The sequence below is a fragment of the Anomaloglossus baeobatrachus genome, chromosome 1 (assembly GCF_048569485.1).
Source record: "Anomaloglossus baeobatrachus isolate aAnoBae1 chromosome 1, aAnoBae1.hap1, whole genome shotgun sequence".
Classification (NCBI taxonomy): Eukaryota; Metazoa; Chordata; class Amphibia; order Anura; family Aromobatidae; genus Anomaloglossus; species Anomaloglossus baeobatrachus.
The window spans coordinates 742,427,535-742,442,873 of record NC_134353.1 but is presented as its reverse complement, the minus strand read 5'-3'; the positions used below and the strand labels follow the sequence as shown (position 1 = coordinate 742,442,873).

Below are 15,339 nucleotides of genomic sequence, written 5' to 3'. Positions count from 1 at the left end.
TTTGGGGGAGGTATGTTTTGTGCAGTGTGTGTGTTGCGCGGTATGTGCGTATATTTATGTATGCCGTGGTGTTTGTGTGTTGGGTGTTGTGTGTGTGCGGCGCTGTGTGTGTGTGTGGGTGTCTGTGTAGGGCGGTGTTTGTGGTTCCCAGTGTGTGTGTGGTGTGTTGTGCGGTGTGTGTGTTTTGGGGGGAGGGAGGAGCTCCATCCCCCATGCTGCGCACCCCCCATCGTGCTCCATCCCCCATGCTGCGCATCCCCATCGTGCTCCATCCCCCATGCTGCGCACCCCTCATCGTGCTCCATACCCCATGCTGCGCACCCCCTATCGTGCTCCATCCCCCATGCTGCGCACCCGCTATCGTGCTCCATCCTCCATGCTGCGCACCCCCCATCGTGCTCCATCCTCCATGCTGCGCACCCCCCATCGTGCTCCATCCTCCATGCTGAACACCCCCCATCGTGCTCCATCCCCCATGCTGGGGCCGCCTGGGGCGGGTCCGAGCGAGGCGTCAGTGTATGCCGGCTCCCTGCACATGTGTACCGGGAGCTGGTGTACGCTGGTGACCATGATACACATCGGGTAACTAAGGGAAGCGCTTCCTATAGTTACGCGATGTGTATCATGGTTACCAGCGTACACCGGCTTGGTCACGATCCCAGCATCGCAAGGTTATGTCCGCCGGGGGCGGGGCCGAGCGTGTCAACGTGTGGCATGGGCGAGGCGTCAGCGTATGCCGGCTCCCTGCATATGTGTACCGGGAGCCGGTGTACGCTGGAGCGGGGCTGAGCGGGCGAGGCGTCAGTGTATGCCGGCTCCCTGCACATGTGTACCGGGAGCCGGTGTACGCTGGAGCGGGCGATGCGTGCGGAGGGCCGGGGCGAGCGGCTAATCCATGCGGGGGGCGCGGGGCCAGGCCAAGGCGAGCGGCCAATCCGTGGGGGGGTCGGGGCCAGGCCGAGCCAAGCGGCCACTTCGACAGTTGTCACTATAACGACACTGTCACGGTGACACTGTCACGGTGACACAATTTTGGAGCAAGACAGACAGACTAAGGCAATTATATATATATAGACTAGAAGGTGGCCCGATTCTACGCATCGGGTATTCTAGAATTTACGTATTGTGTAGTTAATGTATGATTTCTTTGTCGCTCCATTGGGAAACCCAGACAATTGGGTGTATAGCTTCTGCCTCCGGAGGCCACACAAAGTATTACACTTTAAAAAGTGTAACCCCTCCCCTCTGCTTATACACCCTCCCGTGGACCACGGGCTCCTCAGTTTTATGCTTTGTGTGGAAGGAGGCACAAATCCACTCATGCATTCTCAGACTTAGTTATGTCGGTTGGAAGAAAAGAGGACCCCCACGGGGCCCCCGGCATGTTCCCTTCTCACCCCACTATGTCGGCGGTGTTGTTAAGGTTGAGGTACCCATTGCGGGTACGGAGGCTGGAGCCACATGCCGTCTCCTTCACCATCCCTTATGCGGCTCTGGGAGAAGTGGGATCCTGAGCGGTCATCCATTTGCTGGGACCGTGCTCCATCCGCAGCCCCTAGTGGAACCTGCCGGACCGGAGCCTCTTCAACCCCAGGGACCGGGCCCTGCAACTTAAAGGTACTCTGTGTCCCCATCGGGGATCGTACAGAGAGCGCACCTTCTTCCCGGAAGCCGCGGTAGTTGTAAAACTGAGGAGGGCGATGGACTTCCGCGCCAACCGTGCCTGCTTGTCGGGCGCGGCCTCAAATTTAGTCCCCGGCTTCACCGCGGCCTAGTCGCGAAAATCCCGCCCTCGGGCCTGCCTGTCAGGGGTAAGGGCGGGATTACCGACATGACGTCGGATGTGAGGGCTGGAGCATCCTGCATGTCTTCCTCCCCCCTCACTGACCACTGTGGGGACCCCAGATTCCCGCTCTTTGCTGGCGCCGCCCTCGGCCCCACTCCTCCCCTGAGAGCTCCGGCGGCCATTTTCTGGCATTCTGCCGGTGGATGCTTCTCAGTGAACGCAGCTCAGCAGCTCCGGGGGATCCAATACAGGGAATCTGGAGGACACACTCCGCTCGTTAGCGGTCGGTAAGCCACACCGGTCACCCGGTGCTGGCCCCCCTAGGGTGCCGGAATAGATATATATATATATATATATATATATATATATATATATATATATATATATATATATATATATATATATATATATATATATATATATATATATATATATATATATATATATATATATATATATATATATATATATATATATATATATATATATATATATATATATATATATTAGATATATATATCTGTTCGGTCAGTCCGTATACCCTTTCCCCATATACTCTCAGTGGTCACTCTCCTAGGAGACAACAGCATGTCGTCCACAAGGAGCAAAGCTACTAAGGCACAGGTTTTTTTCGCTGCCTGTACCTCTTGTAGGGCTATGTTGCCTGCGGGATCCACGTACCCCCACTGTGAGCAATGCTCTACTCCTGCCACGCTTGCTCAGCCGGAGCCTCGGGCACTGGTGGGCCCTTCGGCTCAGGTAGAACCCCCTGCTCCCCCTGAGCAGGCTGCAGGGACAGAGTCACCGGTGTTTGCCTCTTTCGCTGAGAAACTCTCTCAGTCTCTTTCTCAATCCATTGCACAGTCTATGGACAAATGGTCTTCTAAGCTCCTTGAGGCTTTGCAGTCCAGACCGGACCTTTCACAGGCCCCGGCCCCTGTTAGCTTGTCTCCTCCAGGCCCCTCTCGGTCCGCGCCGCAGCGCGCTCCCAGGTTGGCCCCTAGGTCTCAAGCGGAGGACTCCTGCCCAGACCGCAGCCCCCGACCGGCTTGATCACTCTAACTTCAGGGATGCTGTCCAGAAGCCCAGAGCGGTCCCGGACAAGCGCTTTGCTAAACGGCACACTGACAGGCGTTATCCCTTTCCATCTGAAGTCGTTAAGGGTTGGGCTCACTCTCCCAAGGTGGATCCTCCAGTCTCCAGATTAGCTGCTAGGTCCGTTGTGTCTGTTGCAGATGGCTCATCCCTGAAGGATGCCACTGACAGACAGATAGAGCTCTTGGTGAAGTCCATCTATGAGGCCACGGTTGCGTCTTTCGCCCCGGCCTTTGCAGCCGTGTGGGCTCTCCAAGCAATCTCGGCTTGTCTGGCTGAGATTAATGCTGTCACACGGAATTCTGCTCCGCATGTTTCGTCTTTGACCTCTCAGGCATCAGCTTTTTCGTCCTACGCCATGAACGCCGTCCTGGACTCCACTAGCCGTTCGGCTGTAGCATCTGCTAACTCCGTGGCAGTCCGCAGGGCCATATGGCTGCGCGAATGGAAAGCAGACTCGGCTTCCAAAAGGTTCTTAACTGGTTTGCCCTTTTCTGGCGACCGTTTATTTGGCGAACGATTGGATGAGATTATTAAGGAATCCAAGGGAAAGGAATCCTCCTTACCCCAGTCCAAACCTAAGAAACCTCAGCAACGAAAAATACAATCGAGGTTTCGGTCCTTTCGTCCCTCCGCCAAGCCCCAATCCTCTTCGTCCAACAGGCTGGAGAAAGGCCAGAGGAACTCCTATGCGTGGTGGTCCAAGTCACGCCCCTAAAAGGCCGCAGGAGGCACTGCCTCCAAGACGGCCTCCTCATGACTCTCGGCCTCCCCTAGCCGCATCCTCGGTCGGTGGCAGGCTCTCCCGCTTTGGCGACGCCTGGTGGCCACATGTTCAAGACCGATGGGTGAGAGACATTCTGTCTCATGGTTACAGGATAGAGTTCAGCTCTCGTCCTGCGGCTCGTTTCTTCAGAACCTCTCCGCCCCCCGCTCAGGCCGACGCACTTTTTCAGGCAGTGGACGCTCTAAAGACAGAAGGAGTTGTGATCCCCGTTCCCCTTCAGGAACGTGGTCGCGGCTTTTACTCCAACTTGTTCGTGGTGCCAAAAAAGGACGGATCATTCCGTCCCGTTCTGGACCTCAAGCTACTCAACAGACATGTGAGAACCAGACGGTTTCGGATGGAATCTCTCCGCTCGGTCATCGCCTCGATGTCACAAGGAGACTTCCTAGCATCGATCGACATCAAGGATGCTTATCTCCATGTGCCGATCGCACCCGAACATCAACGTTTCCTGCGTTTCGCCATCGGGGACGAACACCTTCAGTTCGTGGCATTGCCTTTCGGCCTGGCGACAGCCCCACGGGTTTTCACCAAAGTCATGGCATCCGTCGTGGCGGTCCTGCACTCTCAGGGCCACTCGGTGATCCCCTACTTAGACGATCTCCTAGTCAGGGCCCCTTCTCGGGTGGCGTGTCAACAAAGCCTTACAGTCGCTCTGGCGACTCTCCAGCAGTTCGGGTGGATCATCAACTTCCCGAAATCCAAGTTGACACCGACCCAATCGCTGACTTACCTCGGGATGGAGTTTCATACACAGCCAGCGGTAGTCAAGCTACCGCGGGACAAACAGCTTTCTCTGCAGGCAGGGGTGCAATCACTTCTTCGGAGTCAGTCACACCCCTTAAGGCGCCTCATGCACTTCCTGGGGAAGATGGTGGCAGCTATGGAGGCAGTGCCGTTCGCGCAATTTCATCTACGGCCACTCCAATGGGACATTCTCCGCAAATGGGACAAGAGTGCGGCTTCCCTCGACAAGAACGTCTCTTTCTCTTGCAACCAAAACATCACTTCATTGGTGGCTCCTACCCACATCTCTGTCGCGGGGAAAATCCTTCCTACCCCCAACCTGGGCAGTGGTCACCACGGACGCGAGCCTGTCAGGTTGGGAAGCGGTTTTTCTCCACCACAGGGCTCAAGGAACCTGGACTCCGATAGAATCGTCCCTTCAGATCAATATCCTGGAGATAAGGGCAGTATATCTAGCCCTATTGGCTTTCCATCGGTGGCTGGAGGGCAGGCAGATCCGAATCCAGTCGGACAACGCCACTGCCGTCGCCTACATCAACCACCAAGGCGGCACTCGCAGTCGTCAAGCCTTCCAGGAAGTCCGGCGGATTCTGCAGTGGGTGGAAGACACAGGCTCCACCATCTCCGCAGTTCACATCCCGGGCGTAGAAAACTGGGAAGCAGATTTTCTCAGTCGTCAGGGCATGGACGCGGGGGAATGGTCTCTGCACCCAGAAGTGTTTCGAGAGATCTGTCGCCGCTGGGGAACGCCGGACGTCGATCTCATGGCGTCACGGCACAACAACAAGGTCCCGGCCTTCATGGCACGGTCTCAGGATCACAGAGCTCTGGCGGCGGACGCGTTAGTCCAGGATTGGTCGCAGTTTCGACTGCCTTATGTGTTTCCCCCTCTGGCGATGCTGCCCAGAGTACTACGCAAGATCAGGTCCGACTGCCATCGCGCCATTCTCGTCGCTCCAGACTGGCCAAGGCGGTCGTGGTATCCGGATCTGTGGCATCTCACGGTGGGTCAACCGTGGGCACTTCCAGACCGCCCAGACTTGCTGTCACAAGGCCCGTTTTTCCATCTGAATTCTGTGGCCCTCAACCTGACTGTGTGGCCATTGAGTCCTGGATCCTAGCATCTTCAGGGTTATCTCAGGATGTCATTGCCACCATGAGACAAGCCAGGAAGCCAACGTCCGCCAAGATCTATTACAGGTCTTGGCAAATCTTTCTATCCTGGTGCACTGATAACGGTTTTCCTCCATGGCCATTTGCCTTACCCACTTTTCTTTCATTCCTTCAATCTGGAATGGACAAGGGTTTATCCCTCGGCTCTCTCAAGGGCCAAGTATCGGCGCTCTCTGTGTTTTTTCAAAAGCGTCTAGCCAGGCTTCCGCAGGTCCGCACGTTCCTGCAGGGGGTCTGCCACATGGTTCCACCTTACAAACGTCCGTTGGAACCCTGGGATCTTAACAGAGTTCTGACGGCTCTTCAAAAGCCGCCTTTTGAGCCGCTGCGGGATGTCTCTCTCTCCCGTCTTTCTCAGAAGGTGGCCTTCCTGGTGGCAGTCACGTCACTTCGGAGAGTGTCTGAGCTTGCAGCGCTGTCATGCAAAGCTCCCTTCCTGGTTTTCCACCAGGATAAGGTGGTTCTGCGTCCTGTCCCGGAATTTTTCTCAAGGTAGTATCCCCTTTTCATCTAAATCAGGATATCTCCTTGCCTTCCTTTTGCCCTAATCCAATTCACCAGTGTGAAAAGGATTTGCACTCTTTGGATCTAGTGAGAGCACTCCGGTTCTACGTGTCTCGCACGGCGCCCCTGCGCCGTTCAGATGCGCTCTTTGTCCTTGTCGCTGGCCAGCGTAAGGGCTCTCAGGCCTCCAAGTCAACCTTGGCTAGGTGGATCAAGGAACCGATTCTCGAGGCCTACCGTTCTTCGGGGCTTCCGCTCCCTTCAGGGCTGAAAGCCCACTCTACCAGAGCCGTAGGTGCGTCCTGGGCATTGCGGCACCGGGCTACGGCTCAGCAGGTGTGTCAGGCAGCTACGTGGTCTAGTCTGCACACTTTCACGAAACACTATCAAGTGCATACCTATGCTTCGGCAGACGCCAGTCTAGGTAGGCGAGTCCTTCAGGCGGCGGTTGCCCACCTGTAAGAGGGGGCCGTTTTCGGCTCTTTTTATCGAGGTACTCTTTTACCCACCCAGGGACTGCTCTTGGACGTCCCAATTGTCTGGGTCTCCCAATGGAGCGACAAAGAAGAAGGGAATTTTGTTTACTTACCGTAAATTCCTTTTCTTCTAGCTCCTATTGGGAGACCCAGCACCCGCTCCTGTGCCCTTTGGGCTAGTTGTTCTTTTGTGTACACATGTTGTTCATGTTGAATTGTTCTTTTGGTTCATGGTCTTCAGTTCTCCGAACATCCTTCGGATTGAATTTACCCTAGACCAATTTATAAGTTTTCTCCTTCCTGCTTTTGCACCAAAACTGAGGAGCCCGTGGTCCACGGGAGGGTGTATAGGCAGAGGGGAGGGGTTACACTTTTTAAAGTGTAATACTTTGTGTGGCCTCCGGAGGCAGAAGCTATACACCGAATTGTCTGGGTCTCCCAATAGGAGCTAGAAGAAAAGGAATTTACGGTAAGTAAACAAAATTCCCTTCTTTTGTTATATATTATATATAGATGTTGTTGTGTGTAGTTACCAAGTGTTTGTGTAGGGCGCTGTACATGTTCTGGGTGTTGTCTGGGTGTGGCGGGGGGTGAGAGCGGTGTTGTATGTGTGTTGCGTTGTGTGTGTTGCGTTGTTTGTGGAGCGCTGTGTGTCTGTAGCGTTGTGTGTGTGTTGCGCGGTGGGTGTGGGGTGTGTGTGTGTGTTTTGGTGGGAGGTATGTTTTGTGCAATGTGTGTGTTGTGCGGTATGTGTGTACCGCGCTGTTTGTGTGTTGGGTGTTGTGTTGTGTGTGTGTGCGGCGTTGTCTGTGTGTGTGGGTGTCTGTGTAGGGCGGTTGTTGTGGTTTCCAGTGTGTGTGGTGTGTTGTGCAGTGCGTGTGTGGCGGTGTGTGTGTGTGTGTTTTGGGGGGAGATGTGCACCCCCCATTGTGCTCCATACCCCATGCTGCGCACCCCCCATCGTGCTCCATCCCCCATGCTGCGCACCCCCATCGTACTCCATCCCCCATGCTGCGCACCCCCATCGTGCTCCATCCCCCATGCTGCGCACTCCCCATCGTGCTCCATCCCCCATGCTGCGCACTCCCCATCGTGCTCCATCCCCCATGCTACGCACCCCCCGTCGTGCTCCATCCCCCATGCTGCGCACTCCCCGTCGTGCTCCATCCCCCATGCTGCGCACTCCCCGTCGTGCTCCATCCCCCATGCTGCGCACTCCCCGTCGTGCTCCATCCCCCATGCTGCGCACTCCCCGTCGTGCTCCATCCCCCATGCTGCGCACCCCCCGTCGTGCTCCATCCCCCATGCTGCGCACCCCCCGTCGTGCTCCATCCCCCATGTTGCGCACCCCCTCGTCGTGCTCCATCCCCCATGCTGCGCACTCCCTGTCGTGCTCCATCCTCCATGCTGCGCACTCCCTGTCGTGCTCCATCCCCCCATGCTGCGCACTCCCTGTCGTGCTCCATCCCCCATGCTGCGCACTCCCCGTCTTGCTCCATCCCCCATGCTGCGCACTCCCCATCGTGCTCCATCCCCCATGGTGCGCACCCCCCATCGTGCTGCACAGTCACACATCTGACAGTATACACGCACACATCTGATCGCATACACTCACACCCCACTTCTGCCTGTGCCCTCCGGTGGGCGGTCCCAGCAGCTGTGCTGCACGCCGTGCTCCTCTGCCTTCTGTCGACACGCACACACCCGATCGCATACACGCACACACCCGATCGCATACATCCGATCGCATACACGCACACACCCGATCGCATACACGCACACACGTGATCGCATACACGCACACACACATTGACGATATTGCACATACGCGCTCACACTCACAACATCCGGAGATACCACATGCTTCTGGCCATGTGATCTTCTGGCAGGTCCTGGAAGGTCACTGCACGCACAGTATCGCCGCCGAGAAGCAAGCGATATAACTGGAAGTTGTGAGTGTGTGGATGCGATCTGATATGTGTGTGTGTGTCTGTTCTTATGTGTGTGAGTGTGTGTGTGTTCCGCCGCTGCAGGACCTTGATGCGCTCACCTGGGAGCCGGTGTACGCTGGTAACCATGCTACACAATATTACTCGATGTGTACCATGGTTACCAGCGTACCCCACCCCCCGCTCGCACGGGAGCCCACACCAGCGTACGCCGGCAACCCCAGCAATGCGAGGGTATGTGTCGGCTGGCGTACGCTGATGTGGGCTCCCGGGGGTACAGCACTCACCTGGGAGTCGTGGCTCCGTGTTGGTTCGGGGAATGCGTGCGGGGCCAGAGCGAGCGTGCAATGCGTGAGGGGGCGGGGCGTTGCCAAGTTGACAATGCGTGCAGGGGGCCGGGGCGAGAGGCCAATCCGTGCGGGGGGCGGAGCCGAGGCGAGCGGCCAATGAGACGCTTGTCGCGGTAAGGACAGAATTTTGGAGCAAGACAGACAGACAGAATAAGGCAATTATATATATATAGACTAGAAGGTGGCCCGATTCTACGCATCGGGAATTCTAGAATTTACGTATTGTGTAGTTAATGTATGATTTTTGTTACATATATATATAGATGTTGTTGTGTGTAGTTACCAAGTGTTTGTGTAGGGCGCTGTACATGTTCTGGGTGTTGTCTGGGTGTGGCGGGGGGTGAGAGTGGTGTTGTATGTGTGTTGCGTGTGTTGCGTTGTTTGTGGAGCGCTGTGTGTGTTGCGCGGTTTGTGTGGGGTGTGTGTGTGTGTGTGTGTGTTTTGGGGGGAGGTATGTTTTGTGCAGTGTGTGTGTTGTGCGGTATGTGCGTATATTTGTGTGTGCCGCGGTGTTTGTGTGTTGGGTGTTGTGTGTGTGTGTGTGTGTGTGCAGCGTTGTCTGTGTGTGTGGGTGTCTTTGTAGGGCGGTGTTTGTGGTTCCCAGTGTGTGTGTGGTGTGTTGTGCAGTGCGCACGTGTGTGTGTGTGTGTGTGTGTGTGTGTACCCCCCATCGTGCTCCATCCCCCATGCTGCGCACCCCCCATCGTGCTCCATTCCCCATGTTGCGCACTCCCCATCGTGCTCCATCCCCTATGCTGCGCACCCCCCATCGTGCTCCATTCCCCATGCTGCGCACTCCCAAACGTGCTCCATCCGCCATGCTGCGCACTCCCAAACGTGCTCCATCCGCCATGCTGCGCACTCCCCATCGTGCTGCATCCCCCATGCTGCGCACTCCCAAACGTGCTCCAACCGCCATGCTGCGCACTCCCAAACGTGCTCCATCCGCCATGCTGCGCACTCCCAAACGTGCTCCATCCGCCATGCTGCGCACTCCCAAATGTGCTGCATCCGCCATACTGCGCACTCCCCATCGTGCTGCATCCGCCATGCTGCGCACTCCCAAACGTGCTCCATCCGCCATGCTGCGCACTCCCAAACGTGCTCCATCCGCCATGCTGCGCACTCCCAAACGTGCTCCATCCGCCATGCTGCGCACTCCCAAACGTGCTCCATCCGCCATGCTGCGCACTCCCAAACGTGCTCCATCCGCCATGCTGCGCACTCCCAAACGTGCTCCATCCGCCATGCTGCGCACTCCCAAACGTGCTCCATCCGCCATGCTGCGCACTCCCAAACGTGCTCCATCCGCCATACTGCGCACTCCCAAACGTGCTCCATCCGCCATGCTGCGCACTCCCAAACGTGCTCCATCCGCCATGCTGCGCACTCCCCATCGTGCTGCATCCCCCATGCTGCGCACTCCCAAACGTGCTCCATCCGCCATGCTGCGCACTCCCATCGTGCTCCACAGTCACACACCCGATCGCATACACGCACACACCCGATCGCATACACGCACACACCCGATCGCATACACGCACACACCCGATCGCATACACGCACACACCCGATCGCATACACGCACACACACATTGACGATATTGCACATACGCGCTCACACTCACAACATCCGGAGATACTACATGCTTCTGGCCATGTGATCCTCCGGCAGGTCCTGGAAGGTCACTGCACAGTATCGCCGCCGAGAAGCAAGCTATATCCCAGGATGTTGTGAGTGTGTGGATGCGATTTGATGTGTGTGTGAGAGTGAGTGTGATCTGATGTGTGTGTGTGTGTGTGTGTCTGTTGTTATGTGTGTGCGTGTGTGAATGTTCCGCCGCTGCAGGACCTTGATGCGCTGGTAACTATGCTACCATGGTTACCAGCGTATCCCGTCCCCCGCTCGCACGGGAGCCCACACCAGCGTACGCCGGCAACCCCAGCAATGCTAGGGTATGTGTCGGCTGGGTTGGCGGCGTACGCTGATGTGGGCTCCCGGGGGTACAGTACTCACCTGGGAGTCGTGGCTCCGTGTCGGTTTGGGGAATGCGTGCGGGGGTCGGGGCCGGAGCGAGCCTGCAATGCGTGAGGGGGGCGGGGCGTGGTCGAGTTGCCAATGCGTGCAGGGTGCCGGGGCGAGAGGCCAATCCGTGTGGGGGGCGGAGCCTGGGCGACAGACAGAATAAGGCAATTATATATATAGATGTGTGTATGTGTGTGGATAGATAGATAGATATCTCTCTGCATATTCTTTTTTTTTTTTTTTTTTTTTCCTACTCCTGATCACTACAGATAATAGTATTCAATAGTATTTCACCATCCAAAACTCTCAGGCATTTCCCTCCAGTCTTATTTCACCTAATTTTTTTTTCCATTTAGTATTGAGAAGCCTGTGGAAACACATAGGAAACATGTCACGCCTGGAACATTCAAAATTAATGCCATGGCCCAAAAAATGCACTAGTAATGTGTTAAGACACAAAAAAAAATCTGACTACAGGGTTTGTGTTTTGTTTTTTTGTTTTTTTTCTAAAATTCACATTGCAAAAATGTTGGCGTTTTGTAGAGTGGTGGTGGAGACCCCTTCACGACCGCGGGCCGTAAAATTACGTCCCTGCGGTCATAACCTTACTGCCCGCGGTCTGCCGGCAGCATCATGCTGCGATCGGCACACATCTCAGCTGATTTTCACAGCTGAGATGTGTGCCTGCTAGGCACGAGCAGAATCGTTATCTGCTCGTGCCGTTTAAACCCCTTATATGGCGCTGTCAATATGTGACAGCGCCATTATAAGCGCGATTGCGGTAAAATTTTACTTACCGCCCGATACCGGAAGTCACGTGACGCGATCACTTGACTCCCGATAGTTGTCATGGTAGCACAGGGTCATGTGATGACTCCTGTACTACACCTGACTTGCTTTCACTTTTGCTGTGCCAGCCGCACAGCAAAAGAGAAAGAGAGCGTATCTGCTGTTTACAGCCTTGTAGCTGTGATCAGCAGATACTGCAGAGCGATCGGATTGCTGATCGCAATAGCCCCCTAGGGGGACTAGTAAAATAAAAAAAAAAGTAAAAAAAAAAGTTTTAAAGAATTAAAAAAAAACAAAAAAACCTAAAAGTTCAAATCACGCCCCCATTCGCACCATTGAAAATTAAAGGGTTAAAAAAATAAAAAATATACACACATTTTGGTATCGCCGCGTTCAGAAACGCCGATCTATCAAAATATAAAATCAATTAATCTGATCAGTATACGGCGTAGCGGCAAAAAAATTCCAAACACCAAAACGACGTTTTTTTGTCGCCAGAACTTTTGCGCAAAATGCAATAAGAGGCGATCAAAACGTAGCATCTGCGCAAAAATGGTACCGTTAAAAACGTCAGCTCAAGTCGCAAAAAATAAGCCGTCACTGAGCCATAGATCCCAAAAAATGAGAACGCTACGGGTCACGGAATATGGCGTAAAACGTGCGCCACTTTTTTCGGACAAACTTCCGATTTTTTTTTAACCTTTTTATATAAAAGTAAACCTATACATGTTTGGTGTCTACAAACTCGCACTGACCTGAGGCATCACACCCACACATCAGTTTTACCATATAGTGAACACAGTGAATAAAATATCTCAAAAACCATAGTGCTATTGCACTTTTTTTTTGCAATTTTTCTGCATTTGGAATTTTTTTGCCGTTTTCCAGTACACTATATGGTAAAACTGAGGGTTTCATTTAAAAGTACAGCTCGTTCCACAAAAAATGAGCCCTCACATGACCATATTGACTGAAAAATAAAAAAGTTACGTCTCTCAGAAAAAGAATGGCGAAAAAAAAACGGAAAGCGAAAAATCGGCCGGTCGTGAGGGGTTAAAACCTTTTGAGACATTTCTCAGTGCAATTATGATGATTTCCTGGCTGTGTCTAAAAACTATGCATAACACACACGCCATGCTTGGCACATTCAGCAATGCAACATTTTTGACATTTTCTTGGCTTTTAAATCTCATTTCATGCAATCCTATCCCAAATGTTCAATATTAGCTACTGTTCATATTCAGAAGCCATCTTCTTCAACACAATGGGTGCCCTGTAGGTAATGTGGTGCACAATACACTAGAATTACACACTGGAATATTGCTACACTGTACATCACTATACAGCCTTATTGGGGTTCTCCTAGAATTATTATAAAATAAAGGACACATTTAATTATTTATTTTTTTTTCTAAATACCTTTTTTTTTAAGCAAAAATGCATGCATTCATAGTTCATGGTCAGGGTTTTAAAGATGGCGACTGCCATATATCAATGTGCAGCCGTCCTATATTTCAGAATACATGCAGTGGGACAAGGTGTGTAAACATTTTGCTGGAGACATTCGTCAGATCAGACCATCATCTGATTCCTGTCTGGCATCGTGAACTTCCATTCTTCTGTTCAGTCAACCTGACAGGACACTGAGTAAACTAAAGGAGAAGATGAACACCATTCTTTAGCTGGCTGAGAAGAAACCTCCATCTCAGTCAGCCTGACAGTTTTATTGCAGTGCAGGGATGACATTGTTCTCGCTCTTCACGCTGTCCGTCCTAGGATGACTGGACAGTGCTAGATGGAAGTTGCCATCTTTAAAATCATGACAGTGCACTGCATGAAACATACGTTTTGATAAATAAAGGTATTAGAAAACAATGTACCTTTTATATACTCAAGTATAAGCCACGTTTTTCAGCCCATTTTTTTTTTTTTTGTTTATGCTGAAAACTCCCCTCTCGCCTTATACTCGAGGGTCTCACAAAAAATTGTCTGAATAGGATAACTGAAGTGAGCACTAATATATATATATGAGTGCAAGCCAAAAATACATACTATATATAAGAATAAGGCTGCACATCAAACTTAGATAATGGTATAATGCCTCAAGCATATGGAAAAATATTGGAATATACAATGAAAAATGCTACTTGCTAATTTGAACATGTGAATAATGAATTGCATACCTGCTATGAATATTAGGAAAAAGGAGATATTTAGCAATCGCATTGATCAATGTAACTGAGCCCCAAAACCTCGTCAAGGTATATCGCTATATTGGGGTCCCTAGCTCTGTGACCCTAACTGTGTGTCATCTCATTGCAATTAAAAACTGCTATGGGTGGAGAGGAATAACTAAGGACTTTCTTATATAGGAGATGGAAAAAACATGGCCGAAAGGGGCGGAGCTGTGTTCACATTCAGAAAAAAAACTACATATAACTGAATAGGATAACTGAAGTGAGCACTAATATATATATATATATGAGTGCAAGCCAAAAATACATACTATATATAAGAATAAGGCTGCACATCAAACTTAGATAATGGTATAATGCCTTAAGCATATGGAAAAATATTGGAATATACAATGAAAAATGCTACTTGCTAATTTGAACATGTGAATAATGAATTGCATACCTGCTATGAATATTAGGAAAAAGGAGATATTTAAATATCTCCTTTTTCCTAATATTCATAGCAGGTATGCAATTCATTATTCACATGTTCAAATTAGCAAGTAGCATTTTTCATTGTATATTCCAATATTTTTCCATATGCTTGAGGCATTATACCATTATCTAAGTTTGATGTGCAGCCTTATTCTTATATATAGTATGTATTTTTGGCTTGCACTCATATATATATATTAGTGCTCACTTCAGTTATCCTATTCAGTTATATGTAGTTTTTTTTCTGAATGTGAACACAGCTCCGCCCCTTTCGGCCATGTTTTTTCCATCTCCTATATAAGAAAGTCCTTAGTTATTCCTCTCCACCCATAGCAGTTTTTAATTGCAATGAGATGACACACAGTTAGGGTCACAGAGCTAGGGACCCCAATATAGAGATATACCTTGACGAGGTTTTGGGGCTCAGTTACATTGATCAATGCGATTGCTAAATATCTCCTTTTTCCTAATATTCATAGCAGGTATGCAATTCATTATTCACATGTTCAAATTAGCAAGTATCATTTTTCATTGTATATTCCAATATTTTTCCATATGCTTGAGGCATTATACCATTATCTAAGTTTGATGTGCAGCCTTATTCACAAAAAATTGTCATCTGTTCCCCATTCCCGCGGTGCCCTCTTACCTGCTTTTTGTGGACTGAATGTACACAGTCCTGCTCTGTGATCGCAGAGCATTCAACTGAAGTAAAGCGTGTATGGCAACAGTGGCCCCTGCACCGGCCACGATTATTGAGGGGGTCTGGGTGCCTGCAGCCCGCAAGACCAGGTAAAAGGACGCTGCAGGAACGGAGGACAGGTAAGAATAATGTTTTGTGTGTGTATGTGAACAACAGCACAATAGGGCACAAAAAGGGGACCGGAAGTAGTCATTACTAAAGGATGGGCACATTACCACAGGGGAAGAAATGGACACCTTACTACAGGGGACGACATGGGCACATTACTACCAGTAGCTACTGCAT

The 15,339-nt window shown here is 51.5% G+C and overlaps 1 protein-coding gene across 1 annotated transcript in view; it reads left to right on the top strand.

Moving 5' to 3' along the window:
• The window catches only part of OGFOD2 (2-oxoglutarate and iron dependent oxygenase domain containing 2), a 50,073-nt gene that overhangs the window by 34,121 nt on the left and 613 nt on the right, over positions 1–15,339 (top strand). The window lies entirely within an intron of this gene.